Source organism: Aquila chrysaetos, chromosome 1, assembly GCF_900496995.4.
Source record: "Aquila chrysaetos chrysaetos chromosome 1, bAquChr1.4, whole genome shotgun sequence".
In the NCBI taxonomy this organism is placed as follows: domain Eukaryota; kingdom Metazoa; phylum Chordata; class Aves; order Accipitriformes; family Accipitridae; genus Aquila; species Aquila chrysaetos.
In genome coordinates this window covers 31526830-31551693 of record NC_044004.1, presented here as the reverse complement: position 1 = coordinate 31551693, position 24864 = coordinate 31526830, and the positions used below count along the sequence as shown (strand labels likewise).

Below are 24864 nucleotides of genomic sequence, written 5' to 3'. Positions count from 1 at the left end.
TAGCACTCCCCCTGTAGAAAATGCTAAGGGAGATTTTACCTTTCAAGAGCCAAGGTGATTTCAGATTGATAGCTAAGACCTCCTGACTGATCTTTCATGCGATATTCATTTGCAACATTAGTTTATGTAACTGCTTTTTGCTCAGTATTCCCCAGCTACAAAGCCAAAAATAGCTTACTTTTTCCACAAGGGCAATAAGGTATACCTGGAATACTAGGCAACTCTTTGTAGGTGCTATGAATAACAGCAGCGGTTTTTAAAAAGTCAGAAAAATCCTGTCACTATATTATCATCCATGTTTTTACCTGTACAAGAACAGTTTAATGTCAATAACTACCATGAAATCTGGAGGCTGCATTTTCCAAGAAAAATTGTGCCAGGCACTAATATTTTCTGAAGCATCCTATAGTACCATGAAATGGAGACAAGCATTAAGCAATCTGTATTATCTTCATAAAAGAAGCAACAATGATGCAAATCCCTCTTAGAAAGCAATAAAGTTTTGAATATAAAACCTAAAAAAGACTTCATTATGCAGTCCTCAGTCAACACAGGCTGAGCCAAACCCTACTACAGTACTTCCCTGTGCTCTGAATAAAACTTCCCATGGCTCCAGTAGCTCCTTTCGCAGAGGTGCCAGTCTTCCACGAATGGATCTTTGCAGCCAGGATTTAAGGGAAAATATACCCAGTAAAGCTAGGCTCCCAGATCTGTAGTTTGGCATACAAATACATGGTCTAATTTTCAAGTCTCCCAGGAACCAGGTAGCTTACAGTGCAGTAAAATCCTCTACAGGAAATTCATGTTTTAATGCTGTCTTTTCAATTCCTGCACTGTGTTTGTTCAAAATCATGTCTTAGAAGTTTGACCCAAAGACCAGCAACAAGTGGCTAAGCTTAGGCCTTCACATCCCAAAGGTGTTTAGACCAAAAAGTGCTTCTCATAAAGCTCAAGATCTAGAGAAAGATTGTACTTTCTTAATGTGAAACCAAAGAAGTTTATGGTTATCATCTGGTTTAAACAGAGGTCCTTAGCACTTGCATATCAATCACAGAGACTTTTGAAATCAGTAAGTTAAAGCCTTTAACAGAAGAAAACTTTAATTAATCTATTGTACATAGTGCATTCAATAATATCTGATTTCTTAAATCTCCCTCTGTCAAGTCAATTACAAACACAGTTTATTTGGAGAAACATTGAAGAATTGCAGGCTGCTTAGCGGCCTCATTTTCCTAAGCACTGGAAATACAGACATACAGAATCATTTCCCCAAAACATAAGCAAATGGGATCGAACTGAAAATGACAGAAGATAAAATAAAAAGCTTGAGAGTAATATCCTCCTGTCACTCTCTCCTCTGAGGTATCTTACACTGATTTCTTTCATAGATATATCAAGACTTATGTGTAATTACGACTTTAGCAACTTCTTTCTTTAGGGACACATTTTATTTCATTAATGAAACATTCTCAGGAGCCAAGAGAATGACTTTCACCCAATTTCATTTTTAATTAAAAAGAGCTAAAAAAAAAAAAAAAAGAATAGAAGAATAGAAAGATGAAACTACTCTGGTCTGACAAAATGCATAGCTTTTTGACCCATCTGAAAGTACTGCTTCCTCCACTCCAGCAGCTCACAGACCAAGATTCCCTGCAGCAAATAAATCACTTCACCCAGCCCCCTCAAGTCTTCCTCCCACAGCACTACACTAGATCTAGCACCCCTCCTAATAGCCAGCAAGCCAGGATTAATTCAGACCATGAGAGCTTACAACAGGGCTCAGGACCATCAGAAAGGCTGCACGGCTACCCGAGCAAGCACTCTGCAGATCATAGCTGTGGTCACTCCCCTGGGCACGTTCTGCAGCTGTTCAAGTCCTTTGCAGTTTTATCACTTCAAACCCCATGACAGAGATTCACCTTGGAGACCAACAGATGAACGTTACAACATTGAAAAGCATTGGTGTCAAGAGGTAACTCTTAGAGGGACTACCTAATCTAGCATCAAAGTTGGAGATGCATGAATGACCCAGAAACAATCTCCTACCCAAGGACAATTAGCAGTGTTTAATCACCACACAAGGTTATCAAAGGACTTTTTGTAACAGCAGCTGAGGAACAGCATCACTCAGACAACAGGCATGAAGACAACTGGTGGACAATCCTGTGATGAAGAGGTAGAAACCACTCTCCCTGTAACTTCCTAATACCAGCTTTATCTCAGTCACACCCAAACTGCCTGCCACCAGCGCCACAGCCTTTCATTGTTTAAGCAGGGATGAAAATTGAAACACAAGCTTTTCTTACGCGTCAAAACATTAAGTGAAAGAGGATTAAAAGGTGAAGTGACAAAACTAAATGTGCAAAGTTTAAAAAGAAAAATAAAGTTTTTTTTCTAATTGACTTACATGAAAGTAGGTTTTGATAGTTGAAGAGTGTAATGCAGTAGACATTTAAAAGGCCCTAGTTATTCCCCAGACAACTCCAGTTCATGTAAAATCAAAAAAATATTTAGGCACATGGGGTGTTTTGCTTTTACATTTTCTTCAGCAGAGAGTAATTAAATAATTCACATCACTGAATTGGCAGTGAAGCCATCCACTGATGCCAAACTGAAATTTTTGCCCCCTCTTGCCAGCTTAGCTGACTTCATATTTCATCTTGACCTATTTTGGATGCGACAGGAAATCAAGACAGTGGGATTGCTAAAACCTTGTCATATGTAATTGTAGATATTGGAGGTTATTGTAGATATTGGAGCACTAGACCTTTAACTCAGGAAACATGCTTGGTCAGAAAACTTACCTGCTGGTTAAAACCCCCACAGATTACCAACTCACGCAAGTGCTCCAAGCTACAGGCAGTCAGTGAAGAATATTGAAGCTAGTAAGAGAAATCAAGTAAAAGAGAGTGGCAGACAATGAACCAGGCAAAAACTGCTTCACTGGAAGCCAGGAAGTTTCTGAAGGGTGGTTAATGATACAAAAGATGAGATGCATTATTTAGACAAAACATGTCTCATGGGAACTACTCAGGAGGCAATAAAGAGAGCTCTCAAGCAACATAGTTGGACTCTTGTGTCTCAATTGTCTCTTAAATCCTGGAGGTCCAAATGGAAAAACTCTCAAGTTAGCACAAGAAATTTGACAATATATGGCATTTGCAATGGTATATACAGTCATCCACCTCTAATCTGCTTCTTCAAACCCTACTTGGTAATGACCAGCAAGGCTGCCCAGTGCCCACTGGGTGAACTTTGAGAAATAATTTTTTCATTTCCTTGTGAGTGGACAGGTGCCCCATTTCCAGATAAACAGTCCCAACAGCACGGTCCTCAGCAGCAGCAAAAACACAAAGGGTCGAAGGGAGCAGCGTCTCCCCAGAGATGTGCACCTCTGTCCTGGAGCGAGCACTGATTGCAGAATGCCTACCAGCGCTCCCCACAACATGCTCTTCTGAAGGCAGACGGGGAACACCAATTTACCAGAGTTTTCAACACAACACCTCTCTGAAGCCCTGACTTTGTGCAAGCAAAGACAAAATGATGATTTTTTTAATACCTTTACCAGAACTCTTGGTTGGAAAGAAACATCTCTTGTATTAATCAACATCCTTGCACTGAAGTAAAACCTGGCAAGTGTTGCTTCTTACTATTAAGCCACAAACCCTGTTTAATCTTGCTCTGTTATTGTCTTATCTATGAGCAGCTAAATTTCTACCAGGTTGGCTCAACTAACCAACTTATGTTGCTGTGGTTTTGACATTTCAAAAAAATTCTGTTACACAACCAGAGCAGAAATAAAAACACTCAAGCAGCTGAAAGATTAGAGCTGAATAAGAAGTGCTACAAAACAGGAACAGATTTAGGAATAATGAGGTCACCTCACACCTCAACACACATGAAGTTATTCTGTTCACTCAAATAACTTCACGTTCAGTAGTAGTCACAGCACAAAATAGCACACCGTTTTAAAGAGACAGAAGCATTTTCAATACTTTGCTTGGAAAAAATGAACACAGAACAATACCATCATGTGTTACCCTTCCAGCTTTCTCCTGGCTTTACAGATGAAGAGAGAATTAAGGAGGGAGAAAAATGTTCCTTCCTTCCTCACTCCCTTCAAGTGAGAGACCCCTAATCTGTGCAGGTGGTTGCAGCTCCAGAGCATGGAGCAATTGTGGCATTTATGGTGCTTCAGAGGCATCTTGCACCTGCTCGAGCACTCAGGTGCTGCTGTGGTGACAGCACAGAAGATCTCCTTCTCACCAGGTATTTTGGCTTTTCAGCCTTTCTTATTCCAGATACATACAGCCTCTTCTTTATTTAGCAAGGGAGAGATATGGTATTAGCTTCCCACCAAACTGTGAAGTCACACAAAAGCAAAATTCAGTGCCACATGGTCTGGCAGTGCGGGTGTTAGGGGTTCCCTGGGAGCGTGGAGGAGGGGAGGACTGGCTGGAGGCAGGAAGGCAAAGAGATAGATGTTCAGCTGACTGAAGATGCATGAACAATTGATGAGTGGACAAGAAAGGAAAGTGAGGGATCAACACAAGATTAAACCAGTCGGAATTGCTAATATCTGTGCAGCCAAGAGCTGGGGGTTTTGTTTGTTTGTTTGTTTTTTTAAAAAGACCCCAGAGACCACGCTTTTCTGAAAGAGAGAGGAGTGCAGCAGTCAGTATCTAATAAAAGAAAGTTCTAGGTGTCAAAGTTGCTCAAAAAGCATGACTGCCTACTGAGGTAAAGCATGATACTGCTATCCCTAAAAGGGAGTTGGTATCTAAGCAGATACAGATTGGAACCACTGACTCATCCACCCTGGGCCTTTAAAGCAAACTGATGAAGAATGAAGGGCTGACAGCAGGAAAAGAGGGGGGAGGAAAATAAGGAGGCAGAAGGGATTTAAACAAGATCAGCTACATGTGAATCCTAAATAAAGATTAAAATCACTGCCTCGTGGATTTTGGGATTTCTGAAGTCAAGGCCATGAAATTAGCGGAAGACTGGCAGTTCATGAGCTTGAATGATGACTTTTCTGGGGACAACTTTCAGCAGTATTTTAACTCTTAAGAGCTACCATTGCACAGTTCTTCCAAGGTTCTTAAAACTGTAAGGAGAAATTGGCATTTAGTGCAGGCATTTAAAAATCCCCACTCCCATTCCATAATTAGCTCAACCATCTATTTTAATACAAGTAACAAAGTCTTTCCCCAAAAAGTCTTTCTACTTTTTATACACCCTGCTGCCACCAACAGAGTCAAGCACTTATAAGAAAGGTGAATAGCCTGGGTCTGTTCTGTTGCACTAATATGATAAACACCATTGCTGGAATGATCTTGGATGATCTTGCTCATCTAACTTTTAGTTAGTTGATACAGATTACAAATCTTTAAAGCCAGAGAAAGCACTGTTAACTTCTGCTTCTGTAATTAGTGCTCAACATAGGTCAGATTTCTTTGCAGGTTAAGAGGCATTTCAGTCTTAGGAAATGTTTTATGCTTTTCAGAATTAAGATTTCCGTAAGAATATCTCCTCATTCATACTTATTCATACTCTCTTTCAACTGACTGAATTGTAGGCTTGTCCATTTACAACTTTGTATAGACATCACAAAGGCTATATAAATTTCCCTTATGTACTTAATATGAGTTACAAGTTATTAAGCTATAGGTGATGATGAGTGCCTTTTATTTTCATGTGGCAGTCTTTTAAAATGTATTATCTGGTCTGTTAATTCTCAAATTGCTGGGCCAGTTTCCTTGGAAAGGTGCTAGTTTCCATGAGAGCAGCTGGGAATATGACTAGGGGAAATAAGTAAGATGTCTTCAGCCTATTTAACAACACTTGAACAGAAGTAAAATATACAGATGGTATTGTTTTCACTAATGATGTATGCAACTAAGACACCAAAACCCCAACTGAGGAATTCAGTTTAATTTATCCTCAAGCAACTTCCTGAACTGGAACCTAAAAGAATTGTTTTCTTTATGATCTAGTTTTCCATAATTCCTTCCTATGTTTCCATCACTGGAGATTTCCTTATGGCAGCTTTCTTTTTATAGCTTAAGAAAGGAAATACCATAAGTTTGGGAATAGAAAAGATTATATTTTGAATCCTTGAAGATAGTTTCATCTTTCAGCACTAAACTTTGATTTCTGCTGTGAGACTATCAAAGAATGAAAGGAGTAGGATTGTTTAGGAGTCTCTAAGTGTTTTCTAGGACAAAATGTTGCCGGAGAAAGTTTAGATTCAGTATCAGAAAAAGTTTCTCAACAAAGTATATTAAACAACTGGACACATACAGGAAGTGCAAGAACATTCACCTTGACAAGGTACTCAGAAATATAATGAAATTAACACTCCTACACTTAAAAGAGGAAAGACAAAATAAACTGAATACAGTATTGCTTCTTAGAGCCAGTTTCTAGGACTCTCTTGTTCACAGAATACTAGAATTAAGCTGAACATTGCTACAGCTTGAAATAATGAAGAAAAAGAAGAAAAGAAAGGGAAGCAAGGAAGAAAATACTAAATCAAATCTTGCTGTAAAAACTTGTAACCTGGACTCCCTATACAAATATTTGGATCTTGCTAGCCCAAGCGATCAAATATACTCCAAACCATGTAAGAAAGACACTGGGAGACCCATCTGCAGCAAGAAGGAACTGCAAGACCAGCCTGGTCAACTCTACAATTTTCAGACACAGGCATAAGCAGATTCCTCGCAGTAATTTATGAGGAAGGAAGAAGCTTCCTCTATAAATAAAATGAAAATGTGTTCTGTCTCTTTAATTTACAACCAAAAACCAGTTTATTTTTACAGTACCTGAATCATCAGTACCCAGTACCTCAGAGTGAACATTTTGGTTAGTATCGCTTTCAGCTGCAGCCATGTTTTTTTGTGGGTGTTTTTGTTTTGGGTTTTTTTTTTTCAAATGTTACTGAAACAAGAAGTATAGCACAACACATTTATATAACCACTGAGATTTTGAAATCAAACATGAGGTTAAGCTTCCCTTATTTTTAAATCATCTTTCATGCAGTAAAATGTCTTACATTTTAGGCTGCTTTGGAACTATGCAGTAGCAGTATTGTGAGGGTGCAACAGTCATTACATTATGAAATCTTTAATATGTGAAAATTATAGCTGTGCTTCATAACAAAATGCAGCAGCACCAGTAAGTCACCCCTGCAAGGAATCACAGAGCCCTGTAATAAGAAGGTCATATTGTGCAGAGCATGTTTTCCATCTTACTGTCTGTATTCCTTCCTCTGATCACTAACGGAAACAACTAATAGTATTATATATTTATATAATAAATACTTTAAATAATATTTGCAGTATTTCTATTTAACACAATAAGCAAATAGTGCCATACATGAATGCTATATTAAACAGTTTAATAGTGTTAAACAGTATTATGGTATAAAGCACTGTATTAGCTACCTGAATGCTGTAGAATTACAAGGAAATCTTTTTACAGAAAGTTATTTTCTTCAAATTACATTATCTAGTTGCATGATTTCCATACTTTAAGTTTCACCAAGGAGTAAACAACTACATTAACGGGCTCAATAAAAGATACTTTTACCGCCTATGTTACATAGGAGTATTATAATGGCACATTATATCTTCCAGATCTAAAAAGATGATAGCCATTAACAATTACAGCATTTGTCCTTCTGTAGAACATGTAGTCAGATTAAAATAACAGTTTAAAAGGCCTCGAAGAGTTTTTCTAGTAAAACTTGCCTCTGTGTTATAAATCTTTCATACTTTTGCTTCATCAACAGAACCTTTTTTTTTTTTTTTGAGAAGTCTTACTTTTACACAATAACATATGCAATATGGAAAAAGTAAGATACAAAACAGCACTATTGACATTGTTTTATCCTGAGTTATATCAACAAAAATTACCGACCTCAGCAGGACCCTGCAGTGGGAAACATTATCCAACCATGACAGGAGAGTTCAGCTTCCCTTTCTACTTAATGATAAAGATGATGGAGCTGAAGAAGGACCTTGTCCTGAAGACACCTCTGCCTACTGCCAGTTCAGGACATCACAGATCCCCAAGAAGATCAAGCAGTGTGGTGAAACATGAAATAAAATTAAGAAAGTACGCACAGGCAGCATTTTAAAAGCTGCCTAGGTCTCCGAGCTGCACTTCAGCTGAGAGATTCATTCAGATGGAGGGGAAGAAGGCCACAGGGCATTTTAGATCTCTGAATACAGACCAGATAGTCAGTCCATTGCCAGTACTGAATTTAACATGCTGTATCATAATTAGCTCTGATATCTACATGGGTGGCTTTTTCTTTTAGAACTTCCCGAAGAGCTTTACCTTTCTCCATCCTAGTCAGCCACTAAAGCCCAGAGCTATAGCGAGCTTTCAGCTCATGTTAAAATTAAGCATGTGATTCTCTTTTCCTGAGTTAAGGCTTCTAAGATTATTTAGCCACTGCTGGACACTTAAGGCAGGACATCGCAAACACAAATACCACTTCAGCAAAGTCAAATTGGGATTTGTGTCAGTTTTTGACTGTCCCAAACCTACAAACCCGAATTCCTGAGTACTCTTAATATCCAGATTTGAACTTTAAAACTCTAATGTAGGGGCAGCCAAACAAAAAATAACCATAGGGAATCCTTTAATTGACCGAGTTCTAAAAGTACTAGAGGAAGCATAAATCACCTATTGCCCTCACATAATTTTGCCTACAGTACTCTTCAGTAATACTCTCTCAGAATTCAGCATAGAAGAAATCAAAAGAACATAACCTACAGATTAACTAAACCTGGATTAACTGCATAAGCTCCTGTCATCAGCAGGACCACAAAAATAAAAATCCAAACAGAAACTGATCTAGATTTTGCAAACAAGGCTCCTGGCCTTGTGAAAAAATTGACTTGACACAAGAAATTTTGAACACATTGAAAAAACTCAAGAACCAGTCAAGCTTCACAGTTTGGGCCCCATTTTGAGATATAAGCTGCTCCAAAATACTTCTGGTGAGCATAGAAATCTTGCTTGGAACTATTGAATCTAACTAGGAACAAAATCCACAATTCCACTTATAACTTGGTAACTAAAATAAAGCAACAGATTTAATTAGAACCAAGCTATGCTATGGCAATCAAATAATTTCACAAAAATTAGCTCTGCCTTAGAAGCTATTATATTAATTTTTCTAAAATTCTTGCTTTATATAGAGCACAAAGACTCAAAAATGCATAGGCATCTAGAGGCTGAATATAAACACTGCTCTGATATTAACATAGATATACCATCCATCTTATCTGAGGGAAGTAAAACCAGAAAAAAATATTCTTGCAAAATTATCAAGACAAGTTTTTGCATACTGGGTAGCTTCCTGGGGAAACAGAGCAGATGCAAAAGTTAACTAGTTAAGTTATATATCAAGAGGTTTAAGGAACATGAAAAATGTGACATGGCAACTTCTTTTGTTCATTTGTTGTTTTATTTACACTTGTCTTACAATTATTTCAAAGCAAGTTGATAAAGAATAACACAGTTCTTCAGCATGATAGTATTACCTTTCAGAGGAAATTTCTGTAGAGAAGCTTGTGCCATTTGCTTGGAGCCACTCTCTCCAGGCTCTCTCGGAGATCCCAAAATTGTCAGGTGTAGCTTCCACATTACAACAGATCTCCCTACTGCCCTCAACTTCCCTGCCAGAAATAATTAAAAAACTCCAACCCTCTCAACTTCCAAAAGCTTACATGTTGCCTACCTGGTAAATATTAGGCACAGATCTCACAACTCTTAGAAAGAGAAGGACTAAATACCTAGGCTCAGAAGCTGGTAGCCTCCAATTCCCTATAAGTTGGCCACATACAGAAATACATACAACTAGGAGAGTCCTCAAATGATATATGAAACAAGTACTTGATATTTACAGCATAGTTTTCATATCATCAAAATCTTTAGAATTTTTACTGTAATTATTGCCCTACAACAAACAGCAGATGGATTTAACTATCCGAGTTTTCAACTCCTGCTGCAAAGTTCTGTGCAGTTCTGCAGATGGTGTGATATTCTGAACTAATTAGTTAATTGCGTACCAGAAAAAACTTTCCATGGAACTGTGAACATAATTTCAGATTGCTGCAACTCTCAGGTCATCTTCTTGGTTGTTCTTCTTCAGTCATGGAGGAGACAAAGAAGTTGGTTCTTTCTGAGTAGGACACTCATGGGAGAGAGCCGCACAGTGGGCAGATGTGGATGTAGTAAGCACAGATGAGTTTTTTAGAGTTTTCCACATGGTGCAAGCATGGAGCTACCCAGCTGAGCTCTACAGCTCACCACCCCAGGTCCCAGACCCGCATGGCCAGAGGCACCAGGTGAGCAAACCACGGATTAAATGAGCTGCTTTCTCTGGTGCGTGGGGTCACTCCTGCACTGGGCTAGAATGAGGACATGACATTGTTTGGCATGAAAGCAAGCTAAGGCTGAGTTGCAGAAGAGCAATCAGAGTCTGTTTACAATGAAAGACTTCCTGGCTGGTTTTGTGATATTAAATTTGAGAAGACAAACAATTCATTCACATTAAGAATATGTAGAGGGTTCACAAATCAAGGGACTTTTCACATTAAGGTTTATTCTAATTATCACTAAAATTCGTTGGAAGTGTAACACAAAAAAAAGTCTAGGATTCTCAAAGATCAATCATGAACAAATGCTGCAACAAAATGTTGACTAAACCAAGGTGTCTGTCTTCTTGACATGACGTCTTCTTCATTAAAATAAGGAAATAGATTATTTGCATAGCTAGTTATTGCACAGTGACTTATTTAATAAAATCCTTGTTGTTTGTACTTTCTCTAAAGTGACTGAAAGAACACAATCAAATGTATCCATAGTCATCAGTTACTGTAAGAAACAAATCTGAATTGGGTAAACATAAAGAACAAGAGAGGCAAAAGAAGAAGAACAAGAAATTAATGGAATAAAGGGGAAAAAACAGCTTTGGATGATACAAATGACACCAGTAATAGAACATAGAAGAACAAAGGCTTTCCTATTCTTCCACTTTTTTTGAAGAATGAAAACAACAAGTATGCCTTAAAGGAAAACTGAAGCCTCTGGAGAAGCAGGATAGGGTCACCAATAAATATGAGTCTGAAGCTGTAAGCATTTTAACCTAGAAAATGTGAGATGGCAGATTGAGCTAGAAAAAAATGTATGTATTAAAAAAATTAAAATACTAGACTTCAGCAAACTTGTTCAAAAATTGACTAACACAACATTTACAATGATTTACAACAAAAAGAATCTTATGAATAAAGCGAAAATCTCTACTCATAGTACAAATTATTTCCTGTTAAAGTTTTGGTCCTATTTTCTGCAGTAAAAAGCAGAATATTATAACAACAAGATATGGGGGTGGGTTACAAAAGAACACTGGGTACAGTCAGAAAAAAACCTAGCTTTAATTCTCTCAGAAAAAAAATTATATGCAAATTCTATACAGAAATGTATGTCTGGCATGCTTTATTTATGTAATTTGTTTTAGCCAAGCTGGAGATTATATTGCAACTGACCGCTCTCATAGACTGCTCTTTGAATATTTGTTTTTTAAGCCAATGGGTATTGTATTTTACTTGGCAAACTATAAAATGTGCTATTTGAAAACTGCCCTTTTGCATGCAAAAATGAAATCTATTAAAAGGAAACAGAAGATAGCTCAGAATCTGTAACCCTTATACACATGTGGCATGGAAATATGAGGTTACAGAGAGCAGGTAGAAAGCATCCTGCATTCACAGGGCACTTTCCATTGATGGTGGCACACTTCGTATCTTCCTGCTTTGAAAAAATAAGAACACATCCTACCCATAATACATTAACAGACAACATCTCACAAATTGGTATTTCAAAAACACCTGTGTACCTTCAGCTGAGGTGTAGTAGGTTTTTATGGTAGAAAAATGTCCTTGTGACTATGACCATCTCAAGAAAACAGAATCTTTTTTTCTTAACAAGCCAGTGTATTCCAGCTGATCACTTCAGAAGAGTTGTCAATGATACCTGCTTATCATTCATTCTCTTGCCACATAACACACCACTCAAACATACATTTTGGCAAGACAGTCACAAGTAAGGCAGGATTTCTAGTTAACTAATAGTCTTTGTTAATTTACAGGGTGTTACTGGTTAGACAGGACAGATTCTCCAAACGACATAAATAACTTTGAATAACAGAACCATAATGTTTTGTGCAAAAGCAAAGTCAGCATTTTTACATTAGATAGACACTGAACCCAGTTTTATAGAAATGCAGTGTAGAGTAGGGTGTTCGCAGATGAAGTCATTGATGAACACATTTGCCCTGGGACCACATTCTAGAATGGCTGCTCTAGAAAGAAATTATAACCTATAATTCACAATTCCAATGTTCTTCCCAGGCCAAAAAAGAAAGAGAGAAAAAAAACCCAACAGTATGTTTTAACTGTTTTCAGCTTCTTCCAATACTTTTTAGAACTGAAACGTCTAAGGAAGTAGAGTTGTAAATATTTTACAAATAACCAATCAATCCAAAACCTAGCAGAAAGGAAAACAGTGCAGATCTGTTCAGATAAAAGCCTAAATGGTGGACTATTACTTAGCTCTAATTCCCAGCGGCAGCATTCTACAAACACACTGTATATCTGTCTTGGCAAAATAAGAGTTGCTTGGTAGACCAGAACTACATGAATCTTTGCATGGCTAAGAATAACTTCAGTGGTTGAAATGAAAGAAAGTATTTGCTGTTATGGGCAATACTTGTTTTCTTTTTTTCCAAAATATACAAAAAAGCTACGCAAAAAATAGTTTTAAGTACAGTAACACATGCATTACATTCTTCCTTTAATATGAAAAAGCTCTTTTTTCTAAGTTTCTGTTTATAACATGCAGGTTAAAATAAGTACTTCAGTATTCAATTACTATCTAAATTTTCACTTCTGCCTTCAACTTAATGAAATGTTAAATGAAGACATCGCTTACAGTGTTAAAGGATCAGCAGAAAAACATTTCCTTACCTTTTTTTAAAATGGGTTGTGGTATTCTCTACTTTCACGCAGTCTTGCACTCCCTCTGAAATGGCGATTTTTCTTTAATATAAGTAAGTGATCAGAAATCAGGATACACTGCTAGGGACCAGTGGTTAACATTCTTCTCCTAGACTGCCTAGGCATAAGGGAAAAAGAAAGAATTTTAGTTCACCTTGTCTAGGCTAGCCTAAGAGCATTTTTTTGTTTTCCCTCTTTTGAGGCGTGCTTATAAGTCAAGCAATTCCTGCCTGCCACACCTCTTGTAAATGGTTTGAGACGTTTGCAGTCTAAAAAAAAAAAAAAAGAAAGAAAGAAAAAAAAAAGTTATTGCAACCCGAGAAATTTTCATTAGCTTCGGATTTCCCTCTGAGACTTTCATACAAAATGGTCTTTCTTTACTCTTTCTAACTAGTGAAATAGCAACACTTTCTTATTTTTCCTTCCAAACAGTCACATCCTGCAGTTCTAAATCAATTATATCTCAAGAAAAATGTCACTGTTTTTACTGTACTTTTTGCTGAAATAAAAGTGCAGTATTTGACTGTAGTTTCTCAAGAGGAAAAACTAATAACTTCCAAAAATTAAAATGAGAGCTTATCATAACTTTGATTTTCCTTCTACTAGAGTACGTAAAAATGAGTTTTAATTATTTTTCTGTCAAAAAGCATGAAATGCCTTTTTTTAATAGAAAAATTATCTTATTACAAAAACTCAAACTATAGTAATCAATTTGAATACACTGCAAAATAGAAAAAATTTAAACAGCTGGAAACAACTTGTAAAATTGCACAGAGCAACTGAGCTACTTTTTAAACAGATGTTTTCCTTCTGGTTTCATTAGTTTTTAGTTTTACATTGAAAAATTTGAAACCAATTTTGCAATTTTGAACAAAAGCATGATGTAAAATTTTCCTCAAAAGTTTTTGACCCTTATTAGGGATTGTTATGCTTCATTTTACATATAACTAAAGGTAAGTATCAGGCAGGGATTTTGTAGCAACTGTCCTATTCCCACACTCTTAACAGTAGTATTTCCTATATTTGTTCATCCTTATATCCTCAGGCAGCTACAAATAAGAGTATTTTGTCAGAACAATGAAATTAGGGTATCGGCTAAATCATGTTCCATTTGACAAGACAAGGATAAGTCCATTGGCAATCAAACAGAACAGCTTGCAGGCATTAAATTTTGGGGTTATTAGCCCCAATATTCAACTACTGCTGAAGTTCATGGGCTAAGTGTTGGTGGGCTCTCTCAGGCTGCCAGGACAGATTACCTGGATCCGTGCTGATCCTAGCAAAGGCATCCGGAATAAGGCAAAGTTCATTTAAGCTGAGAAATGAGAAATTAGCACCTCATGGACTCTGCACTACTCATAACATTCAGGATGTCTTCCAAGGTGTGAATGAGATCTCAAAAAGCAATATGAAAACATCCTGAGCTTGTCAGGCCAAATTTAAAAAAACAAAAAAAAAAAAAAAAAAAAAAAAGGTACTTCTAATGCATATGACAAACTGTGAAGGTTTCGAACAACTGGTACTTGTGTGTAACTGGGAACTCCAGATGTTAAAAATCTTATATACGCACATCAACCTCAAATCTAATTTTCACATGTAGACTCAGCACTACCCTCTTGTTTATGGGCACAAGATGCAGTACTGAAAATAGCATGTGCAATGGGTTGAGCATGGAAAGATTGTGGCCTGCAACAGGATATCAGGTCAATGTTGTTCTAACAGAACAGGCAGGTATGTATTTGCTTTTTCACAAAAAGCCCTCCCAGTAATCAATTGTCAGTGCAAAGATTTCTATTAGTTCATAGCTGTAAATCCTGCATGCAACCAACTAAGACACAGGTTGTTTTACTAACAAGTTATCGTACACTTTGATACCATGGTTTAGTTTTTAAATTAAAACCAAAACCAAAAGAACCCTCATGCACTTCTTTGGTGGCCACTAAAACATTCATTTCTCTGTACCAGACACTGAGATGGTTCTGTGGTGCACATCGTACAATTCCGTTACTTTGCATTATCCTCTCTGACAATTCCAGCACAGCCTCTCTGACAGCCCCTACCCTGCAGACGTTGTGTTGTTAACTGGCAGAGCAGAGAACATCTCTCAGTGGGACTGTCTGCTAATTTTACATGTTTCCCTGCCCTTCCTGCACCTGACTGACTTATGCTAATGGTTGTGGCACAGCAGATGCTGGGAGTTGAGTGCACCTGCAATAAAGAGCCTGCTGTAACTGAGACTTCGGGTCTATCACCTTGTGTGCATCCCAAGGGGAGCAGTAAATCTACCGGTGGCTGCCATTATGGAGTGTCAATTTTCATGCTGGTGGTTAAGGTTTTGAAGCATGCGAGCAATGGACCAACCTCTGAATTAGTTCATTGTTCTTGACAATCAGAATCTAAAGGACTTTGAACTCCTAGGTATAATACAGACGCCCGTTGTTCAAGGTGCAAGAAAAAGAAAGCACAGCCAGTGTTGAAGACTAAGCTCAAGAAGCGCACGGAGATGCTTTGGCAGTAATAAACAAAAAAGGTCTTCCTTCTATTTAATAACACTTTTTCTTCTCAGGCGAAGAAGGGGAGACAGGTGGATAGGGAAACATTTTAAAGAAAAGGAAATTCTTGCAGACAGGCCAGCATGGAAGATTTGGACCTTCAAAGATTATTTCAGGAAACTATTCTATATTGTCCCTTTCCAATGCAGCCATAAAATTCAATGCAGAGTTAGAAATATATATTTCCAGCATAGAAAGCTAAGCAGATGCATACTCTGCATACACTTAGGGAAAATTACTATATTCTACAGTAATAAGTAGCAGACAGAAGCAATGCTACCAGGCCCCAGAGCTCATGAAAATCCGACCAGAGTGGAAATCAGGAAATAAAAAGTTGCTTCAGTTTCTCAAGATTTTGTTGGAGGACACAGAGCTCTCTATTCTGCATTTTACCTTTTTACAATCTATGCTTTACCTCAAGACATAATAATAGTACAAAACTTTAGAACAGAAAAAGGCCATTATAAAAGCAGGTCCCTGAAAATACCTACCCTAATGCTAGAGTTACAAGTGGTAAATTGATCAACTGGTCTATTTTCAGTGTTTCAGCTGTTTCAGAACAATAGTTGTTCTTGTACGTAGTCCGCATGGTTGTTATTTCACCACACAACACAAGACTAGTAGGCAATTAAGCATGGCAAACCATCAAATATTTTGTCCACTAAAGGACCCTGCTATTTCTTTTCCCGCTGTCTGTTAAGTCCCTGTTTTTCTAAGAGCATGTTTCAACTTCTCAGGATAGCTGAGTAACACTCCGAAAGGAAAATATTATGTTCAGTATCCCACAGGTAAATATAACCAACATTACTCACAGAATAATTTTTTTCATATGCAAAGAAAACTTCTGATTTAAAGAAAAAAAATAAAATTCTCATCAGGCAGAGAAAGCCAGCATCAACAACTCCTGAAAGAAGCAATAGTGTAGAGAGATCTTTCACCTAAAATACTGAAAGCTGTGACTCAGTGTTTCGTATCATTAGCAAGAAGATGATCCCTCTACAAATTGCATGGTTTCTTTAGAACCTGATAGATCACTCTGCACTAGAAACAGTGTTAGCACATTTAAAAAATGTGATACTCAAATTAATTTTAATAACACCTCTAATTTAAAGTATTTGGTACACATATACAGAATAGCAATAAAGATGACCTTTTTTTCCCAGACTACTTACTGATAAATATTTGCAATGAGTTGTTAGCTATGAAAAGTAGTACAATTCAGAAAATCACTTTTGGCATTATCAGGCTTAGGAAACAAATTAGTACTAAGACACAAGTTGTTTTACTAACAAGTTATAGCACATTTTGATACCAAGGTTTAGTTTTTAACCAAAACCAAAAGAACCCTCATGCACTTCTTTGGTGGCCACTGAAACATTCATTTCTCTGTACCAAACACTGAGATGGTTCTGTGTTGCACATGGTACAATTCCATTACTTTGGATTATCCTCTCTGACAATGTATCACATAGTGTCCACAACTGCTTGAAGCTAAGAAAATAAACAGTCTCCAGAGATCATACTAGATCATATCAACATTTTGTCATGGCGCCAAACTTGAGTTTGACTCTCTAGCCCCTGCAGGGAGCACAATCCACAAACATGCACGTGTGTATAAGTGCACGCACGTGTGCACACACAGAGCCATGGAATGGCAGGTTAAGTTTATCTAACACTACTTACTTCCCAAAGTCAGACATTTGGACTGTTCAAGGGGAACGAATCCCCTCACTGCAATTACCAGGACTCATTAAGAGAAAAAGAATATGCCAGCAGACATAATCTGACCTGCCCTTTCCCAGGTTTCTGCAAGTTACAGTTTTTAACAAAATGTGTAGGAGAAGTATGAGACAGAATTTTATTTCAAAAGGGGCTACCACCATACCAGTAAGTGCACCTCTCCTATCCATCCAAATACAGTGAGCAAATCATGTTCTTGCTCCATATGCAGAAAATAATATCCAAAGGTGGTGGGCAAAGTGTGTTCTCAGTCCTCAGCTAAAATTAAATCCCTTATATGCTTTCCTGAGAGACAAATAAGAAGCTAAACATTCAGTACTAGTAATTAAAAGAACTACAAATAACAGAAAATGTAAAAATCACTGTTAATAAAAAATATCTCAAAAAGGAGTGCATGAATCCTGGGATAAGAAAAGCTTTGGTAACTTAGTTCATCTATTATCATTGACATGTATTGTGTCCTCGAACTCTAGGATATCACAAAAAGTCATTTCATTCATACAGCTCCTTCGTGCTTGAGGGAAAAACAAGCAATAAAAATGTTCAGCTCTCAGTTTTCAATAGTGGTAGAAGTAGGAGTGGAAACTTCTCCCAGAACGCTTTACACTGTTATTTTCAGCCATGCCTTGCAAGGAATTCTCTTCTGAGGTGCAAACCCAAGTAAGAAAATTAGGACAAAAAAAAAGACCAAAAAAGATCTGAGCTGACTATCAGCAGTATTCCACAAGCCCGTACTTCTGGATGATACCTGCAAGGGCAAGTAACAAGCTAGAAAGATGGAAAGTGTGTAAAGAGGACTGCACCAAGCTCTTGCCAGTGATACCCTGTGCCAGGACAAGGAGCAATGGGTGCAAACTGAAACACAGGAGGTTCTGTCTGAACATCAGGAAGCACTTTTTTACTGTGAGGGTGACCGAGCACTGGCACAGGTTGCCCAGTGAGGTTGTGGAGTCTCCATCCTTGGAGATATTCAAAACCCAACTGGACAGAGTCCTGGGCAAACAGCTCTAGATGACACTGCTTGAGCAGGGGGGTTGGACCAGATGACTTCCAGTGGTGTCTCCCAACCTCAGCCAGCCTGTGATTCTGTGAAAACGGAAGAGAAGAAACCAGGAAAGCAATTTCCATATGTAGGGAACAAAAATAGGAAAACTTTCATATTTTTTTAAAAAGTACAACCCTATTTATCACAAGCCAAACAATGACATGAGTAAATAGGATAAAATTGGATTAACCTTGTCAGACCTGCAGAACAATTGCTGTTGACATTGTAATTTTCCCGGGTCAGGCTGACACCATTAAAAAGTCATCTCTCCAGTCAAGGTTGTATAGATAAAATTCAAATGCATGCAAAAGACTAAGTAAGAAGGAAGCTTTGATCTCCCAAACTGAAAGGCAGAAATAGTCTTCTCAGAAAAGCGTGCCAGGTCTTCATATGAAAAACATAGATTTTGCAGGGCCAACCACTCCCCTGCACGCACACACACACACATTGCAGCTCTGTGCCCTGCTCACTTCTGTCGTCCCTCGCTTCCCTCCAGCACAGCTAGGGGCAGTGAAGGTTAATTATATTTGCAGAGGTGAGCAGCAAAGCTGCATCCAAAGACACTGGGGGACATACAGATGGGTAAATGAGACTGACCTGCAGAATATTATTGCTGATGAGGTATGGAGAAGGGAAAACTCACCTGGGCTTAGGGAAGCTTGATGGCATTGCAGTAGGAAAATGGGTGCATTTTTGCAATGCACTAACACACAGCAGTGCTATAGCATAGCCAGAGCATGCTGTAGTTTTACCTTCACTGATGTTGAACAGCAACTAAATCAAAATAACACTTTACTTTTCCCTGTGTTGTAGGGTGTTAGAGAGAACTTCGCTATCGGACTACCCGATCATGCTTGGCTAACCTCAACCTGCCCTAGCCACAGGGAGCTTGCTCAAGTGTGAATCAAAGTACACTTTATTGCAGTGTTTAGTTATACTTACACTGGCAGAATTTAAGTGTAAAGTGGCAAGGAATAAATGAGAACCCAACCTCTCCCTGGGCTTAGGCTTCTCTTCTGCACAGTTTATATGTAACAGTGCCTTCAGAAGAGGTAAGGTTTTTTTTCTTTTAAAACAATATATCATGTTCTTTCTCAAGGACCACAAACATCTTCAATTAGAAATGCTTCTAATACAGTCTGAAAGAGAAAAATGTGAAATATTACCATTTCTTGATGTCACGGCCAAGATCTAAATTTTTGCTTCTCTGTTTACTGTGCCAATTATAACCTCTAATGCCCAGAAAAAAATAGGTTACTGCTTCCCCAGCAGTACCTTAAATGATAAGGCAGGTCATCAACTGTTGCAAGATTCTTTTATGATGGTAAAAATCCTCCAGTTATTTTCTGTCCATTTAAAGTGCAATTAAAACCACTGTTCTATGGTTACAAGTGTCATTCCTGACTATATACCCACACTATTTCCAAACACAGCTAGAAAAATTATTTGCAATATTATGTGACCAGCTTCCATTCCCTTTATTTGATCTAAATTGAATTCTGTGCTACAGGCTGACTTAAATGAGGCTGCAAAGTTGCTTGTGGAGTAGGATCCTGCTCTACAAGAGTAAAAGTAAAAAAACTGTCAAAAGAACTTGAAAGAAAAAGGAAAAAGGGACAGAAAAGCCTGAGAAATTCCTTCTTGAGGAATGTCATATCACAAAGTGCACAGACAGCACAAGCCTCATGGAGTAATGATGCCTAACCCTAGTGTATATCCAAGAATAGAGGGGAAAGGGAGTTTCTTGTAACTATCTCCTTAGTCTATGAAGAAATCACTAACAATTTGCTTCAGTTACTTGCTCATGAAGAAATAAATTTGCCCACTGCCTTGGAAGCTGTCTGAAGAAAGGCACTATATGAACATAAATCATAAATGAACCAAGCGACTTCATCCTTGGGTAACTAGAGAAACATAAAAACAACATGCTGTATAGGTAGAAAGTCTTCTAGTCAGCAATGCCACACACCAGCAGGCAGCAAACAGAAAAGCATCCATTCTGATGGCATAGCAGATTCCTTTTGACAGGCTTCGTGTTATTATCTCAGCCACCACAGGTCATTAGTGGCAAAAAGCAGAAGCTTCTGAGGACAAATGAATGCACAGTTCAATAATTAAGAGGGGCATCCCTGTCTCATCTCTTGGTTTCACCCAAGGCTTGCCTGAAGTGAAGCATTTGACAGAAGTAAGATACATTTTGCTACTTTTAAGAACACAAAAATAGTCATTGGCCTAAGCTGGTAAATGACGCAAAGCTGTTAACACAGACCACCATGGTCCAATCTGTGGCTTGCAGCAACGTCCTGGGGACGATGGGGACCAAATGTACAAACAGACACTCCACTTAAGTAACCAGCCAGCTCCTCACAGAGTGACGTGAACTACGCCCACATGCAATGCAGCGGGAGCAGTCCAGCTTTTGGGGGCTCCGTCCTTGCTTTTCAGCCCTGCTCCCTCACCTTCCAATGCCGACGGCTGCAGCTGCTCCAGCCCAACTCGCTCCCTGGCCCATTCACATGGTGGTAGCACGAAAGACACAGGAGGCAAAGGCTGCCACGAAAAGGCAGGAGAGAGGGCAGTTGCTGGCACAAAGCCAGACAAGGAAAATGCCTCTTGCACAGGGGTAAAGCTGCTGCTATGTGGAATAAGTGATCGTAGGTCCAAAGTACCGAGATCCAGGTCTGTGAGTTCAAGGTGGTGGTGTTAGACAGACACTTTTGCAGTCCCTAGTACAAAAAATTCTTTTACTCCGAATTGTCCTGATAATTACAGGTTTCTTAATGGCATCATGAGGACAGCAGTTCTTTAAAGGGAATGTAAATGAGACAGAATGGTGACTTTGCAAGACCTTCCAATGAGGTTGTACAACACCCAAGCATCACCATTGAGGGAAAACAAAAAAAGGCAATGATTTCTGGAGGGGGGAAGAGAGAGAGGTTTGTCTGGCTGGCTCCTCTGGCAAAGCAGAAGAGATGCTGTCTCCGGTAAAATTAGTCAAACGAGCCAATGCTTCGCTGGACCATTCTTTGGGGCCACCAGCTCTGTGATTGACAGGCTGGGTTTTTTTCTTCTCTGTAGAGAGAATTGACAGAGGGAGCACTTCGCTGGCAGTCTTCATCCTGCTAACACAGGGAGGAAACTCAGCTGAGCCATGCCAGCTGCATGCACTGATTTTAGCTGACAACTGGTCTAAGCTGCCTTTGCTGTACATGTAAGAACTTGTTTTTCAACTAGCTATACAAGCAACTTAAACATTGTATTTTTCTGGCTTGCTCCAGACACTTTTTCAGCCTGTTCTAATATGACAATTTAACCTTGAAACTGTGGTCGATAGTTACTGGCAGCCCAGTATCTTCATCCTGATAGGTGTTTTTGCTTGCTGTCACATTGCGATTTACATCTACCTCTCTCATACTGATGTGTTTCGTTGCTTAGGTGGTAGTAAATGGCACAGAAAGGTTTGTGCTTTTTCCCTCTCTTGTACTTCTGTTATCTGTAAATTAAGAAGTAGGATTGCACAGAGACTTGGCACTCTTTCCCTGCAAGAAATCTATATGCAAAAAGCTATGTTGTCCAGCCACGATTAATATTACTTAGTGATAATCGATAGTTCCATCCCTGAAGAGTCTGTAACCTTCTAATTTTTCTCTCTCACATGTAAAAAGAGAGAAGGCATAAAATGGAGTGGTGAAGGACAATAGGTTCCCTAATTGCTTCTGGTTATCCTAAGGATATAAAATATAAGATGTGCAAACCTCAAGAGATAGGAAAGGGTGAGGGAAGGAAATAATTTGCTGTACAAAGATTTGACAGTCTTCTATCGAATACAAGGATATATTGTTTCTTGCTTAGGACTTTCAATGTTTGTTGAGTTCATTTAATAAAGCACCACATGCAGTGAAAGACAGAAATTGCATGAGTGTTTATGAAAAAACAGTTCTGTAAAACTATAATAAAATCAAAAGGCTCAAAGGAAGTAAGAAAAATCACTTAAAAGGACTTGAGAGCATTAATTGTATTAAAGCTCTTATTTTTGCATATCATGACTCTCTAGTTTACCCTCCTCTTGAAATCACCCACACCGCGTACCATGGAACAATTTTTCTTTCAATTCCATGACACTTCCATGAACAAAATACAGAACTTTTCCAGAAAGCACATTAGTATCTGTCCATTTCACAGGTAGAACTATCCCTTACCAGCAGCAAAGCTCCTGAGCCTTTTACCAGCGGTGATAAGTAATATCGAATGTAAAATATATATATATATGTGCATAAAAATATATATATAAACACCTACTCAGGCACACACACATAATCAATCTTCAAGTTTTTTTGCAACACATTAAAGAAACCTTCAAAATTCAAAGAATTTTTACTTGCCTTTCACAACTTGATCTAATGTGAAAATAAATACAAAGTCCTCAGCATGAACCAGCAGAATTAAATAAAACAGTTAATAAGGCAAGAGACACTTTACACAGCTTAAAATGAATTAATATCTATTTAAATATTAAATCATGATGTAAAAGCAATAACAGCTCTGTTAGAAATTCTGTCTTTTTTCCCCCTTCATCTAAGTAGGGGGCATATCTTGGAACATACTTGGAAAATGCCAATTTGTCATTTGTGGTTTTGTTGAATTAAACAACAGAATAAACAAAAAATAATTTAAAAAACTTCTTCTCCCTCCCCCCCAAACTGTAAGGCCTTCCTGCTAGGTCTTTTTTCATCTGAAGGAAACACATGCTGAATTTTATATAGTTATTGAAAAAGTCATCTTTTGATAATTGTAGCGGGCTACAGCTCCAGTTCCTAGAAAAGATGAATGTGTGCTGCTTATTATTCAGTGTCGTGCTTTTTCTTCACTTAAATAGCTCTGTCTCGCAGCAAAGTGAAGCAATAGATGAATATCTTTACTGTGTTTATTTTTCAAATTGGAAAATGCATCTTCTTTGTAAGCTATTCTTACAAAAAGAAATATATATTAGATGTAAAAGCCCTTCCAAAAAGCAACTAGTTGTAAAATAAGTTATTCTTTACTTTAATAGGAATTTATTAATAGAACCTATATCGTAGCATTTAATGGATTCTTATTGGATGCTTTTTCTAATCATAAATAATCAGAAAAAATCCTCTGGATGAAAGTTGTTGTGAACAGCACACATTCTATCAAGTCAGTGACATTTTAAAGCAGTTCAGATATTCCTTTTCAGGTATGGCTGGTTGTGCAACCCATCACCATCTGCAGTGTGACAGACAGAAAATATATGTAGAGTGAAAGAAATGTAGCTGTGAAAGTAGAGCATAGCAACAGCAGTACATATTTGTCTTTGCTTTTTGCATTTTGGTACACTGAATAAGTTTTCACCCTGGCAGTTATTTTCGCTCACCTGAAAACCTTCATGTTTTCTCTCTCCACATGAAAAGAAGTATGGATTAGGAAGTCTTTCTATGTCATTTTTTAATTTCCTAGGCTATGATCACTCTAATTATAAGGTTTGCATGTTCTTCTGGATAAGCATAAAGTCTTTTTGTAAGTTTGAGAAGCATCTGACATGTTTTTGGAACTGCTGCTATCCCAGCAATAAGAAGCTGCGACAATCCTATTGATCAGTGCCATATTTCTCATACTTTTCCACAACAACCTTAAAAGGCGAATGAGACAGTAGAAAGTAAATATGTCAACTGTCAGTAGCAGAGACACTTCAATCCACTCACTTTCTCTCAGTGAGAGAAAGTGTGATATTTCCGTGAACACTTGTGCCCTACCTGGCACTTCCAGCAACACAACAAACCAACACCGCAGCTTCTCTGGAGGAGCAGGTTCTCCTGGTAGAGCTTAGAGACCTCAGTAAAACCCAGCATCAGCTCAGTCACAGGCTCCACTGTTACAAAGCCAGGTCACATCTTGTGGAGTGTGATGTGTAACACAAAGCAGGATGCTTTTTTAACAGCTAGAGCCTCATTTAGTTGTTGTATCAGGATGCTTTTCCTGTAATTACGCAGCAAGATAAATTTGTGCCTAACAACCAAAATCTTGAGAGTTTTCAAATGTTTATTGGATGTCTGTGCATTGGATGATCCTGGGAAGAAGGGGCTGGGAGGAAGGTGGTTTAGTTTTTGTCTTTCTTTCTCACCACCCAACTTTATTTTTAATTGGCAATAAATTAAATTAATCTTCCCCAAGTCAAGACTATTTTGCTTGTGACAGTAATTGGTAGGGGATCTTTCTGTCTTTATTTTGACCCACAAGCTTTTTTTTCACCTTATTTTGTCCCCCTGTCCTGTTGAGGAGGGGGGATAAGAGAGTGGCTGGGTGGGCAGCTGGCCGAGGTGAACCCACCGCAGTTTGTTATTGAAGGGCAAAAGGTTCTTCACTGCCAAGGAAGTATTCTGAGTGTAGATTCATTTTTAGTTGTGTCCTTTTAAACCCAGAGATGCAACTCTCT

General features: G+C 38.2%; 1 protein-coding gene across 5 annotated transcripts in view; it reads right to left on the bottom strand.

Annotated features, from left to right (window-relative positions):
* Nucleotides 1–24864, bottom strand: part of CRACD (capping protein inhibiting regulator of actin dynamics) — a 149324-nt gene that overhangs the window by 63827 nt on the left and 60633 nt on the right. For all 5 annotated transcript variants that reach the window (XM_030029215.2, XM_030029517.2, XM_030029654.2 and 2 more), the window contains exon 2: nt 13047–13194. The gene's annotated coding sequence lies outside the window, so the exon portion shown is untranslated. The remainder of the gene's footprint in view (nt 1–13046; nt 13195–24864) is intronic.